Consider the following 15,063-nt stretch of genomic DNA (forward strand, 5'->3'; position numbering starts at 1 on the left):
GCGAAAATGCGAAAAAAAAGCATCCCATGCAATCCTATGGGATTCCGCCATGCTGTGCTAATGCTGCGTTTTTTTCCGCAGCGGAATCGCTTCGCGGTAAAAAACACAGCATGCTCATTAATTTAGTGGAATTGCGGCGATCCCGCACCCATAGGAATGCATTGTTCCGCTTACTTCCCGCATGTGGCTGTGCACACCATGCGAAAAATAAGCAGAACATTTGCGGATGGTACCCACGGCCCGGAGGAGAGGAGACTGTCCACCGGGCTGTGGGTACCATTATCCCTGTAAAAAATAGAATTAAAATAAAAATATTGTTATTCTCACCTTCCGGCGTCCCACGCAGCCTTCCCGCCTCTCTCCACGCTCCCAGTAATCCTTTGCGAGAATGACCGCGATGACATCAAGATTCGCGCAAAGGATTACTGGGACCTGGAGCTTGGAGAGAGGCGGGAAGGCTGAGCGGGACGCCGGAAGGTGAAAATAACAATATTTTTTTTGATATTTTTTACATTTTATCTTTTACTACTGATGCTGCATAGTCGGCCTCAGTAGTAAAAAGTTGGTCACACTTGTCAAACACTGTTTGACGAGTGTGACCAACCTGTCAATCAGTTCTTCAAGTGATGCTCCAGATCGCTTGGAAAACGCTAATTTTTCCGCAGGCAAATTGCGGGAATTTAAAATGCGATTTTCTCGCGGGATGGAATTCCGGAATTCTCGCAGTAACTTCCGCGAGACTTCCGCTACGTGTGAATGTAGCCTTAGGGTGGTCACCCATACAGAGATCCTTACTCGTTAGAAGGGTCCATTGCCAATAAGTGGTCTATTATAAGTCCCTCTTACTGGGAGCTGCAGTAATCTGCTGTAATCTATGGTGCAGTCAGTGTCCCCTGCAGCTCCCCAGAGAGGGAATGAAGCATTACATAGTGTCTAGAGTTGAGCGAAACTGGTCGAAAAATTTCAAAAGTCGCCGACTTTTGGCAAAGTCGGGTTTCATGCAACGAAACCCGACCCTAGGATGAGGTCGGCCACGAGGTCGGCGACTTACGCGCCAAAGTCGCGTTTCAAAAGTTTGTTTTGCGCTCTTTTTCAGCCAATCAGGATCCACGGACACTGTGGGCAACGTGATAACATAGGCAGGGGTCACCACCATCTTTCAGAAGGGCATGCAAGTGATTGGCTTGCTTTGGTGGGCGTCACAGGGGTTATAAAAGGGCGTGCACGCCGACCGCCATCTTACTTCTGCCGATCTTAGCATAGGGAGAGGTTGCTGCTGCTGATTCTGTAGGGAGAGCGTTAGGCAGGGAAGAAGACAAAAAAACTGCTTCTGCTGCTAGCGATTTTGCCTGTACAACACACCAGTCACTGTGTGTGCAGTGCAAGGGGAGGCTATATTGTGGTGGATCAGCGGTGTTGGTTGTTAGGCTGCCTTCTAAGGCTTCCTGACAGCTGCATTGCTGTTTACCCACTGCTCTGCAAACTGCTTTTTTAAAAGCAATCCCAATTTTTTTTGTCCTGCTGAGGTACTGAGCGTGCATTTTTTCACACCATACAGCGGTGTACGCTCCTCACACAGTACCGTGTAATGGCTGTTATCACAGCCACAGTGAAGCTATCTGTGTGTCACTCTGTGAGAATAAGTCGAGGACATGTTCCGTTCTTACAGACCTGCACCTACTAGTTTTGTCTATCTTTCAAACAGTTAAATATATTTGCTGTTTGATCACATTCAAAACTATAGAGAGACAGCGTGTGTCAGTCCGTATACTTAAAAAACACGGAGCTTGACAATTTTACGTACACCGGACAGCCGTGTACGTGCACGCTCCTCTCAGTACCGTGTAACTGCTGTTATCACGGCCACAGTGAAGCTATCTGTGTGTCACTGTGGAAGGATAAGTGGAGGACTTGTTCCGTTCTTACAGACCTACACTCTAGGGAGATTCCTATTCTGCCCAATTCTATATACACCTTGTAGTTTGTGATACACTAGCCAATTTCTGCCTGTGACATAGCGCTCTGATATTCAGTGGGCCTCACACAATCCAAAAGTGTCCAGTGTCCACTAGTGTGTGCAGAAATTCAAAATCTCCCTTATCCTGTAGTCACTTTTTTCACACCTGTGCCATTGAGCCTGTGACATAGCGCTCTGATATTCAGTGGGCATCACACAATCCAAAAGTGTCCAGTGTCCACTAGTGTGTGCAGAAATTCAAAATCTCTGTGATCCTGTAGTCACTTTTTTCACACCTGTGCCATCGAGCCTGTGACATAGCGCTCTGATATTCAGTGGGCCTCACACAATCCAAAAGTGTCCAGTGTCCACTAGTGTGTGCAGAAATTCAAAATCTCTGTGATCCTGTAGTCACTTTTTTCACACCTGTGCCATCGAGCCTGTGACATAGTGCTCTGATATTCAGTGGGCCTCACACAATCCAAAAGTGTCCAGTGTCCACTAGTGTGTGCAGAAATTCAAAATCTCCCTTATCCTGTAGTCACTTTTTTCACACCTGTGCCATCGAGCCTGTGACATAGCGCTTTGATATTCAGTGGGCCTCACACAATCCATAAGTGTCCAGTGTCCACAAGTGTGTGCAGAAATTCAAAATCTCCCCTGTCCTATAGACACCTTGTACCTTGTTTTACATTACTATATAGTTTGTTGGATTTTGTCTACATTTCTACAAAAAATGAGGAAGGCTGGTGGAAGAGGCCGTGGAATTGGGCGGGGGTTGGCAGCTGGTAATGATGGTGTTGGTGGTGGATCTGATGGTAGTGGCAAGAGCAAAATAGGACCGAATGCAGGAGGTGTTGAGCCTGCGTCATCGTCTGGCTCCATAAGGCCTCGAAGGCTTAGTTTTCTAGGAGTTGGCAAACCGCTTTTAAAGCCAGAGCATCAGGAAAAAGTTTTGTCTTACATTGCTGACTCAGCCTCTAGCTCTATCGCCTCCTCTTCTGAAGTTGTAAAAAGTAAAAGCACTGAGTCGTCATTGGAGGCTCATGTTCATGAACCACACCTTTCCTTGTGTCCTTCACCCCAATCAAGATTGAAGGATGACGCAGGCCATACTACTGATTACTCCATGGAGCTGTTTTCACATACCATGCCTGGATTATCAAGTCAAATGGTGAATTACCCAGGCCAAGATGAATCTGACATGGAGTGCACTGATGCACAGCCGCTGATGGATGATTCTGCTGGTACATTCACTCAGAGCACTACATTGCCCTCGCAGTGTACAGAGCCAGATTCTGACCCTGATGAGACTCAGGTGCCCCTTCCCGCACACTATACCACCATACATGGTGACACAGAGGAAGGTGCACATGACATAGAAGAGGAGGTGATGGATGACCCAGTTGTTGACCCAGATTGGCATCCATTGGGGGAAGAGGGTGCTGCTTCCAATAGCTCAGATGAGGAGCATCCACAGCAGACATCGACATCGCAACAGCTGTTATCTGGCAGGCCCGGAGCACTCCAAAGACAGGTTCCAAACATCAAAAGAGTTGCTGGACAGCTTGTCCAGAGGGTCAAAAGATCACAGCGTGCTAGGCCGCAAAATGTCTGCCAAAGTAGGAAGAGTGCAGTGTGGCACTTTTTTGAACAAAATCCTCATGATCAGGCCAAGGTTATCTGTAAGAAGTGCGCAAAGACCTTTAGCCGAGGGAAAAATCTGAAAAATTTGAATACCAGTTGCATGCTTAGACAATTAACCAGCATGCACTTGCAAGCGTGGACACAACACCAAACCTCAAGTGCCACATGTGCAACTGATCACAACGAAAGTAGTCAGCAACGCTACATTGTTTCCCCCACTGTAAGCCCACCGGTTAGCACAGCAGCAAATGTTGAGGTGTCGTTGCAAGGCCACAGCAGTCAGGGAATCCCACTGTTATATCAAAGAAATACTGAATCTAGGCCATCAGAAAGAACACCAACTCCATCACCATCATCAACCCTCTCTCAGTCCGCCCTGTCCACCGCTACTTCCACCATATGCAGCTCTCAAGTTCAGCTCACCCTCCCAGACACTATGAGTAGGTCAAGAAAGTACTCAGTCTCTCATCCGCGTACACTGGGTTTGAACGCCCACATTGCCAAACTAATCTCGGTTGAGATGATGCCCTATCGGTTGGTGGAAAGCGCAGCTTTCTGCGAACTCATGGCCTATGCAGTACCACGCTATGACCTACCCAGTCGCCACTTCTTCTCTCGCAAAGCCATCCCAGCCCTCCACCATCATGTAAAAGACCGCATTGTCCATGCACTCAAGCAGTCAGTGAGTGGAAAGGTGCACCTCACAACTGCACCTCACAACTGATGCATGGTCCAGTCGGCATGGCCAGGGCCGTTACGTGTCCATCACTGCGCACTGGGTTAATGTGGTGGATGCAGGGTCCACAGGGGACAGCGGTGGTGGGACAGTGCTGCCTAGCCCATGGTATAGGAAACAGTTGGCTGTAGGCGTTCGACCCTCCTCCTCCTCCTCCAGAAGCGAAAGCTCGTCCACAGAGCGCAGTCGTACGAGCACTCCATCTGCAGCTGCCACTGTTGCACACGAGGTGTCCCCCTATCGAGCAGCTAGTGGAAAGCGTCAGCAGGCTGTGTTGCAGATGATGTTTGGGCGACAGACACACCGCCGAGGTGCTGGCCGAGTACTTGAAGCGACAAACTGAGTCATGGCTGGGCAGTGTACATCTTGAGGCAGGCAAGGTAGTTAGTGATAACGGCCGTAATTTTGTGGCAGCCATAGCCCTTTCAAAACTCAGCCACATACCTTGCTTGGCTCACACCTTGAACCTGGTGGTGCAGTGCTTCCTCAAAAATTATCCGGAGTTAACAGCCCTGCTCCAGAAGGTGCGAAGACTGTGCGCGCACATCCGCCGGTCGCCTGTACACTCCGTTCGTATGCAGAAGCTGCAGCGATTGCTCCACCTTCCCAACCACCGCCTCATTATCGACATTGCAACAAGGTGGAACTCCACCCTGCACATGGTGGAGCGGCTGTGCGAGCAGAGGCAGGCCATAATGCATTTGTGGGAGGATACACGGCCAGGCACTTTGAGAGCAGACATGGAGTTGACAGGCGTGCAGTGGTCGAAGCTGAAAGACCTCTGTAAAGTCCTTCAGTGTTTTGAGGAATGCACACGGCTGGTAAGCGCAGACGACGCCATCCTAAGCATGAGCATCCCACTTATGCGTCTGCTCATGCAAACTTTGACGCACCTTAAGGAGCAGGCGTCTGCAGCCAATGTTGATGAGGAGGAAGAGGAGGAGGGAATCCTTGATGACATTCAACCATTGTCTGCTCAGGGACCTCTCCTGGACGAGGTGGAGGAAGAAGAGGAGGAGGAGGATGATGATGGGGATGATTACTTAGGGCAGGAGGATGCATCTCGTGGGGCAAGTGAAAATGTTGGCGTGGCAAGGTCTGGTACAGGGTTTGTGCGTGACTGGAGGGATGTGGATTTGCCAGAAAGTGCTCCTCCACCCAGCACTCGCAGTGCATCATTGACACCGGGAACATTTGCCCACATGTCAGATTATGCCTTGCAGATCCTAAAAAGGGACCCCCGCATTGCCAAAATGATGAACGATGACGACTACTGGTTGGCCAGCATCCTGGATCCACGCTATAAAGGCAAATTACAAAACATCATGCCACAGGAGAACCTTGACCTAATATTGGTTAATAAACAAGCAACTCTGGTAAATCGGTTGCTTGAGGCATTCCCAGCACACAGCAGCGGTGATGGTTCTCGCACGAGCCGTACGGGCCGGGGGCAGCTTGGCAGAGGTGTTCATGGTGCACACAGCAGAAGTGGCGTTGGAGACAGGGGTTTCATGACAATGTTGTGGACTGATTTTTCAAGTACCGCTCACACAACTGGTAATACTGCATCGATGGAAAGTGACAGGAGACAGCAGTTGTCAACTATGGTTACAAACTACTTTTCCTCCCATATCGATGTTCTCCCACACAGGTCATTCCCCTTTGACTATTGGGCCGCTAAACTGGACACCTGGCCTGAATTGGCCCAATATGCCTTACAGGAGCTCGCTTGCCCAGCTGCAAGTGTGCTATCGGAAAGAGTCTTCAGTGCAGCTGGATCAATCCTGACATAAAAAAGGACCCGTCTGTCAACCCAAAATGTGGATGATCTAACCTTCATTAAAATGAACCACGCATGGGTTTCCAAGGATTTTGTCCCACCTTCCCCTGATGACACATAGGGTGACAGAAAAATGGCTTGCTTTGGTCCACCTCTTCCTGGGACTTGACCTATTTCTCCTTTTGCATCAGCTGAATGTCCAACATCAACATATGCCATTGTGTAAACCTCCCTAACTGTGCTGCCTCCCCCCCATGGCCGGGGTCACCACCTAGCGCGCGACACCGTGCGAGTGCCGTTGCCCTGGACAGGTGGGTAGGCCGACTCTTGGGCGCGGGCATTGGCACAGGGTCCCTCATAGTGCAATCAAGTGTCTCTGACGGTGGTGGTGCACACCCGCCGTCAGACACACCGCCGTACTCTGAGGGGCCCAGTGCCAGTACCGACGCCCACGAGTGGGCCCCCCTTGCTTGGGCAGGGCCCCAGCATTTGCAATCTTTACCTCTCCCTGCTCCTCCGCTGTGTAGTCTGGGCCGTCAAATCCATACTGTGCCTAACACCATCTGAGCCTGCCTCCTGATGTATAGACATATATTTTGAATGTGTACGCTATCCATACATGTTATCTGGGGATACGGTACCCTTTCTCACCTTTGTGCAATCACGTGCAATCCATACTGGGCCTAACACCGTCTGAGCCTGCCTCCTGATGTATAGACATATATTTTGAATGTGTACGCTATCCATACATGTTATCCGGGGATACGGTACCCTTTCTCACCTTTGTGCAATCACGTGTAATCCATACTGGGCGTGAGAACGGCTGGCGAGCTGTTAAGCAAGCTACAGCACCTGTGGTTTGCACACGTAAGTTTTTCATTTTTTCAGGAATGACGGATAGGCCTAACTCCGGAACTGCGGTTGACCTGCACTTACTGGGAAATCATCGTTCGCGGGTAATAATTGTAATCAGTGATCCCCATCACTAACGTTGTTCAGCGGGTTATCTGCACCTGTACGCGACAAACGCTGGCCTTTTCAGTGTAGCACACATGCAGCCACGGACATGTAAGGGCATGACACACCAGTTATTGGCCAATCTCATGTGCCAGAGCCTCACGTGTCCCTCTAGTAAGCCGGACTCGGACCGCGGGGCATGACGGAGTCTCGTTCGTTAACGGAATTAAGCTTGCAATGTGTGCATCTGTTCTGTAGCTGGCATGGTTGAGGTTTCCCAGGTGGAGTCGAATTTAACCGTACGCTCCACTCCTGGTGGTGCCCTTCTGGACATTCCTTTAAGGTTCAGCTTTGCAACCATACTGCCCACGTAAAACAAACACTTTGCCTTCATGAACGCTGTTTGGAGGGTCATGACTCGTGGGAATAACGCCGCCCAATCAGTTAACCTGCTAGAGAGATCCTTCGTTGCTCCCAAGCATGACATCACATTCCCTAGGAGGAAGGTAATGCCACTGTGGCGACCATACTCCTGGGGGCGACACAAGTGCACTGATGCCCAGCCACTGCTCGATGAATCTGCTGGTACATTGACCCAGACCACTACATTCCCCTCGCACGCTACACGGCCTGAATCTGACCCTGATGAAACTCAGGTTACCCTTCCCATATACAGTTCCATCTTACACGGTGACAAAGAGGAAGCTGCAGATGAAAGTGCAGGTTCGGCCCACCCGCCATCAGACACACCACCGTACTATCAGGGGCCCTGTGCCAGTGCCGTCGCCAACGAGTGGGCCCCCCCTGCTTGCTCAGGATCACAGCACTTGCAAGGTTGAAATACTGTGCAGTGAGATGGAAGATGGGGACGACGAGGAGTCCAGACTAGTACAGGGATTCCCTAGCGAGGAGACTTATTTGATTGTTTTCAATGTTGGGACAGCAATTTTTGGGGAGCACTATACTCTGGAGAATGATAGATGGGGCCCACCATACACTGGAACATTCCAAAGGTGGACATCAGACACTGGAGCAGCATTTACAGGGCCCATTCTACACTAGAGCATTAGCCCTCCGTCAGGCGCAATATAGATTCTCCTCAGTTCATGCGCAATGTGCCTGACAAGCACAGGTCAGAAAACCACCTATAGTAGCTACATATTTCAATTTCAGGACTATAGAAGTAGTCAGTGACCTTCATAGGAATGTATTAAAAGAGATTACACCAAATCAGATGCAAAAAAAAACATTTATTAACCATAAACTTATTAAAACTAAAAGTACCACTTTTCGGTAGTACCGCCAAATAGGCTCCAGTTATCTTTACTTAACTATTGCTTAAATATAAAATTATGGAAAAAACTTAAAGGATATTGCACTTAGATGTTACTTAATTATTTTCTACTCATCTTCAGTGGTTTCAATTGCAGCAGAAGCAGCACAGGTACACTTAGAAAAGCAAGGCTGGCAGACGAAAGTTGCATGGGAAAGGCAGATTGATTCTTTACATATTTTGCAGTCATATTTAGAAAGCCTTCTGAAACCAGATACAAATGAGCAGGTAGTACAACTGCGTCTTTTAGAAGGTGGTAGAGTCGGTGTTTGTTCTGGAACGTCCTTGGGACGTCCTTTGTATTTTTATCTTTGCCCAAATAATAAGCTAGATCTGTGTCTGTTTCCTCTGTGTCAGTGTCATCACCATCCTGCTCTGTTCCAGAATCAGTGTTACATTCTGCTACCTCATCTTCAGATGAAATGTCACTAGATTCCTCTAAATCCTCAGTTACTGCTGGTTCTTCCTCATCATCTTCTAACAAAAAAAATCTTCATTTCTTCTAAATGAAGGGGTTTAGATGAATCATACTGTTTTCTGGCCATTGCAGCAGAAAATCTGAAGCAAGAGAGAAAGAGTATGTGTTAGGGCGCAATGTGCCTTAGAAGCCACCCTCCTTTTGTCTAAGAAAACAGTACTTATGTACACTAACTTAGCATTAATCCTTCATAAAACAAGCTAAATACACAATCGTGATGAATAAAAAAAGAAAATACTAACCTTTCAATTTGTGTTGAAATCAGGCGCAATGTGCCTGAGAAGCCAAAGTGTTGATATCTGCTCACTAGAAGGTCTGCTGAGTCACTGTGATATCAGGTTTCACAGAGCCTGTAGAGTCAGGAGATAACTAGGAGGGGTGGGGTTTTCTGATAAGTGGGCAAGGAGAGAGAAGTGAAACTAATTACTGTGTGCCTGTCAGATCTATTGCGCCTGATGGAGGGTTAGAAATGGGGCCCATTATGTTTGGAGCATTATTTGGGCCCATAAGACAGTGGAGCTTCATCCATGTGGACCAACATATACTGTAGCATTATGTGGAGCTCATTATATACTGTCTCAAACATTATATGGGACCAATGATTCTGTATGGAGAAATAGATGGGCTCGTCATGAGATGTAAAAAGTGAAGTATTTTTCATTGTACTATACCGCTATTTCTCTGCCGTATCGGAGCATGATGAGTTGTGGTATGTGTTAAAGGGGCGCTCTTTGGCCCAGGGCACATGAAAACCTGGAGCCAGCCCTCCCCCCCCGCAACTTTAGCCAAATAACCCCCATTTTTCAGTGCGTAACTTGTATTATGAAGTTAATTAAGGTTGACCAGCTTAAGTAAGAAGAATTGATGCTTTTGGCATTCAAATGGGCACTGTAGGTGTGTTTCCTGTCCTCCTCTCACTGCCGACTTTTATTCCCCATTGACTTACATTGGGTTTCGTGTTTCGGGACGACCCCGACTCTTCCCTATAATCGTCCGATCTTGCTCTACCCGACTTTTGGAAAAGTCGGGTTTCACGAAACGAAACTCGACCCTAAAAAACCAAAAGTCGCTCAACTCTAATAGTGTCCATATCAGTGTCAATCACAATCATGAGGTCAATCATGAGGAGTCAATCATGAAGGGTTTGATCTAAAAAATTTGGATGCTACAAACCCTGGAAGTCAGTGCAGATCCCACTAATAACTGGTCATCCAGTGGTTAAGGCCATAGATCTGCTGTGGCAGATCGGCCCCCTCGACTGCACACTGAGGTAGATGTGGTGATGGCAGGTACGCGGGATGCAGTGACGAGACGCGAGAAGGATTTATCTTTAGGTAGTAACTTTTATAAATGGAAGCTGGTAGGGCTATCTTAAGCAACCAAACAAATTAACAGTGATTGTCCTCGCAGGGACCCAAATGCAAGAAAACTCTAATTATCAGAACACGACTACTCCGGCAAAGGCCGGTCACTATAGGGCCACGGTATGGCTGACTACGGGTCCTTAGTTATTATGTGTCACTTAGCCGTCCTGACATCACTCGACGTGCTGTTCGTTGGTGCTTCGGCATCGCAGCCGCTGGGCCCAGTCGCAACCAACACAAAGTGGAAATAAACAAAGGCCTTTGGGCAAAACAAGAAAACAAACCAAAATGGTGTACAGTCTCTGCATCTGCGGGTATCGGCCCTCTCAGGACAATTAGTGATGAGCGAATTTGTTTGGAAATCGATCACCAAACATAAATTCAGCACGAATATGGCACATTCGGATTCGTGATCGGAAACACCAGGAAAATTTTATATAATCGGTAAAAATCGGTGCGGGAAAATATTTGCCACTAAAGTATTTTCAGTACTTTGGCTACGGCAATGGTGGTGTATGATGAGCATTTGGCACGTGTTTGATGACGGGGGGTTGCAGAGCTCAGAGGCGCGGCATTCTTGTAAGCACAGCAGTCATTTTTTTTCCTAACTTTCTGTGTGCACATTGTGGCTAGCCAATCAGGGTGTAGGAAACACCCACATTGTCCTGACACTACGGCGTGTGTCATTGGCTGCAGAAATCACATGTCCCTCTCCTTATAAATAGCGGACATCTTGTTTTAGTTCCATTTTGACACTGATACAGCGCAGAGAGGCTGCTCCTGACACTGCCACCGTTAACAGCAAGATTTTAGCTAGTTAGTTAGGCAGTTGTATATCAGACAGATAGTGTAGAGAGCTACTGTCCAGTGTGGCTGTAAAATTTGCATTCCAGCACTTTTTTTCATTTTTGGACATTACTGAGGTCCACAAAGAAAGCCAACCCGCCGTATCACTGTGTCATTTTGTTGGGATGAAATGAAGCTGTAGAGGCCTGATCCAGAGGCCACAAAAATTATTCTGTTCCTATTGTCATATAGTAGGGGACATCTGACTTTAAAAGTGTTTGTAGCATAACTTCTTTGTCATACAGGCCTCATCCACACTCCGAACAATTCTTTTTCTGTGACTAACACGATACAGCACGCCATATTTCAACTTTGAATTTACTGTCGCTGAAATTCAGCTGTTTGCAGAGGTGGTGCAGAGTTTAAAATCTAATTTTTGTTACTAATACTGTGCTCCTACCACACTATCTGAGCAGCATGACTGAGAAAAAGCAAAGCCGTGGTGGAACGGGAATTAGGCTTGGTGTTCAAGGTGTACATGGTGTAGGTGGTAATGTTTGTGAAAGCACTGGTGAAGCAACATCACGTCCTATGCAAAGACAACTGACAACTTATGTTACTGGACAGGCTACACCACTACCTTTCCTTGGCAGCCGCACAGCGGTACGCCTTGTCGATGATACCCTGAAAGAGCATGTACTCGAGTGGATGGCAAATGCAGCTTCAAGTGGCCTCTCCTCCTCTTCCCCCACCTCAACATCACACTCAGTACAGTCCACAGAGGTGGCACTCAAATTCCCCTTGCTTCCCCCATGACCCAACTATCCAACCATTCAACTGACTGTACGAAACCACAGATGGGTGCGTCTGAAGAGCTGTTCACACATTCTATGCCATGTTCATCAGAAGTATACTCAAAAGCTTCACAGAGTCAAGAGGAGGAAATCTGCATCGATGCCCAAAATTTTTTCAGCTTGGATCTGTGCAGGCCGAATTACGGTCCGAACAGCATCCTGACCCTCATCATCACACGTTAACCCCTGGTGGGGAGGTGATCCTGATGAGACTCAGATATCTGAGGCTCAAACAGACTGTACTATGCTGTCAGGCAAGAATAGGAGGAGGGTGACACCAAGGGCGAGGAATGTGATAACACAGAGGTTGATGATGATGAGGTGTTAGATCCCAGTTGACATGAACATAGAGGGACACAGCTGAGTAGGTCGTCTGAGGAGGAAGAGGAGGAGGTTACATTGCACCGTCCGTCACAGACATGTAGTGATGCAGCTGTGGCACCCCCAGGAGCATGGTCGCCACAGTGGCATTACCTTCCTCCAGGGAGAGTGATGTCAGGCTTGGAAGCAATGAGGGGTCTCTCTAGCAGTTAACCATGTCATGCAACACAGTTCCCACTCCAGGCCAGCAGAGGGAGCTCTGAACCAATACTAAGGGGAAAAGTTTCTCTCTGGGGGCCAGGAGGGGAAATTAGTCAGTTAGTGTGAGGAGGCCGAACTGTGTAGACGTGTGGAGAGAAGCTGGAGGTTGAGCTGAGGATAGACAGCTCCCTCCCAGTGATAGCGCATGATCTGCAGCCTGGTCTCCACGGTTGTATGGATACCGAAGGTCCTGCAACAGAAACCAGAGGAGTAGGAAGCTGTAAATGCTCTATTCCCACCTAAGACTCGGAGGCACAACAGCGACGGGTGATCCAAGAGAGATAGAGGGCTAGAGTTGTCTGCCATACGAGGTAGTTCTAAGAGAAGATAAGGCAGAACTTCAGTGTTACACAGTACTGCATGTACCTCAAGCAAGCGCTAGGAAGCAGACTACACAACCTATCTGACAGAGAGATTCCTGAATTGCTTGCAGGCTAGCCTGCTCCTGTGCCTTCTGTAATCGTGACCCTGGACTGCATTTGCCAAGTAAAGGTAAAGAAGCTGCACCCTGTTGTGTCCTTGCCTTCTTCCTACAAACTCTCCGGCACTGCTACATCCTTGTGCCATACACTGCACCCCTGTCCCCAACACCTATCTACACTGCCCTAGGATCAACAGCCCTGCCTGTGGAGAGCTATAACATCACTGCTGCACCCCACCATCTGTCCCAGAGGATCTGTCTGCAGCGTTGGCTTAACATCTTCATTGCCGAACACCACAGGTGGCGTCACAAATCACTCATAAACTTTATTCCCATCACTCAATCACTTTTGCTTGGGCACCCAGGGCCACGGACCGGGACCCCGCTGCTGTGACACTCCCCTCTAAGAGACCGGCCCGGTACTGAGTACCCCACAGCCCTGGGAGGGTGACCCATTTTGGCGTCACGAAAAGGATTACGGAGCCGGTATCCCCGGGTCCTGTGTGCCAGAGACTGTTTTGTGTACTGTGGACTGTTGGTACCATTGCCGCCATTATCCCGCTGCTTGGCACGCGTGGGAAACCAAAGAGGTGGGCCTTCGTGGGCGGAGCCTGCCGAAGAGCGGGAGGAAGTGAAGTGCCGCGCGGGAAGAGAGGACAGCGCGCCTACTGCCGGTAAGCCGCTCAACCCCGGGGTCTGGCAACCGTTAACTAGGGGGGAAGGAGAATGTCCGAGGCACGCACTGATGCAGCGGCGGATGCCCCGCAGACCCCACAGCGCCGTTGAACTCTCCAGCCAGTGCTGCATCTAGGGCACCGCAAGAAACAGCGCCCACCGTAACGCCCCTGTCTATGCCTTACATACCGGGAGCAGCCTGTCTACCGCAGTATTCAGGGGAGTCACATACCCTGAGTGAATTTAAAGAGAGACTGTGCAGTTTGTTTGAGGTGTATCTGTAGTGCCCCTGAGGCTCAGTCGCCACAGAGGTACTGAACCTTCTCTTAAGGTGTAGTGTCCCACCAACTAGGTAAGTTGGGAACTCCTTTCCACACTCCAACACCTGCATCCCACACACAGGATAGTTCAGTAGGTCCGCCTAGCAGCTTCAGGCTGGGGGTAGCAGAGCACCCTTCGTGGAACCCTGCTTCGTAACACGAGATGTGCTGGGAGGTGGGTGGAGTTAGTATAAAAGAGTGGGAAGGTTTAGAATTGCAAGTTAGTCTGGGGTGAGTCCCAGAGAAGGAGGTCAGTCTGACAGAAGGTCAGCCTGAGGGGAGCTCAAGGCAGAGAAAGACAGTCAGTCAGGAGAGGCTGAGGACTGGTCTTAGTGGAACGAGCTCCCTAGGAGAGGAAGAGAAGAGAAGGAGAAAGACGTAGACCTGCAACCTAAGCTTCCATAAGAGAGAGAAGGAACAGCACGGTGCGAAGGAGTAGGGGAATAGAGAGGAGTTGTGGGTTGGAAGAGGAACCCTGCCTATACGTTCTCAGCGCAAGGCCGGAGTCCGGTCCCCGAGGTTGTATGGACGCTTAGGGTTCTGCAGCAGACACCGGTGGAGTAGTTGGCTGTAAATGCACTACTCCCATCCAAGACTTGGGACACAACAGCAACCGATTTGCGAGCCAGGACTCTGAGAGGAGTCCCTGATAGAGGCTACAGCTGTCTGTCTTACAAGTAAGGTTCTAGGAACATCTGACAGGAAGAATTCCAGAGAACTACGGTACTGGAGCTTTTCACATTAAAAGGTGCAATAGAGGATTCGTTCAGGAAAGGCACATGTTGGCGGAGTGTTGGAGAGGAGAACCCTGACTTGCCCGGGAGGTTGATTGAGTCTCTACCCCGAAGGACACGGCATGGAGGCGGGCACCAGGGGGTACCACGAACTGTGAGTAAAGCTTTGAAACTGCAAGCCCTGGTGTCTTCCATTCATTCGCCGCTAACACCTTCAGCACCGCTACATCTGGGTACCAGCATCTATACCATTCTGCGCCTCTCTTCATCCATTGCACCTACACTGCCCTGGGACTACTACAGCTCCAACTGTGGGGAGCTATACCATCTTTGCTGCACCACACCATCAGTCCCAGCGGATCTGCATGCAGCGTTGGCTTACCATCTCCCTTGCCAAACACCACAGGTGGCGTCATGAACTATTCAAATAAACTTTAAC

The 15,063-nt window shown here is 49.0% G+C and overlaps 1 long non-coding RNA gene across 1 annotated transcript; it reads right to left on the reverse strand.

Annotated features, from left to right (window-relative positions):
- Window positions 1-8,307: 8,307 nt before the first annotated feature.
- On the reverse strand, window positions 8,308-9,344 carry LOC141053981 (uncharacterized). Its single transcript, XR_012221322.1, has 2 exons — window positions 9,131-9,344; window positions 8,308-8,968 (listed from the first exon to the last, which is right to left on the reverse strand). It is a non-coding gene; the product is annotated as an uncharacterized lncRNA (long non-coding RNA).
- Window positions 9,345-15,063: the final 5,719 nt, after the last annotated feature.

The sequence above is a fragment of the Dendrobates tinctorius genome, unplaced genomic scaffold, assembly GCF_039654945.1.
Source record: "Dendrobates tinctorius isolate UK_male_01 unplaced genomic scaffold, ASM3965494v1 ptg000173l, whole genome shotgun sequence".
NCBI lineage: Eukaryota > Metazoa > Chordata > Amphibia > Anura > Dendrobatidae > Dendrobates > Dendrobates tinctorius.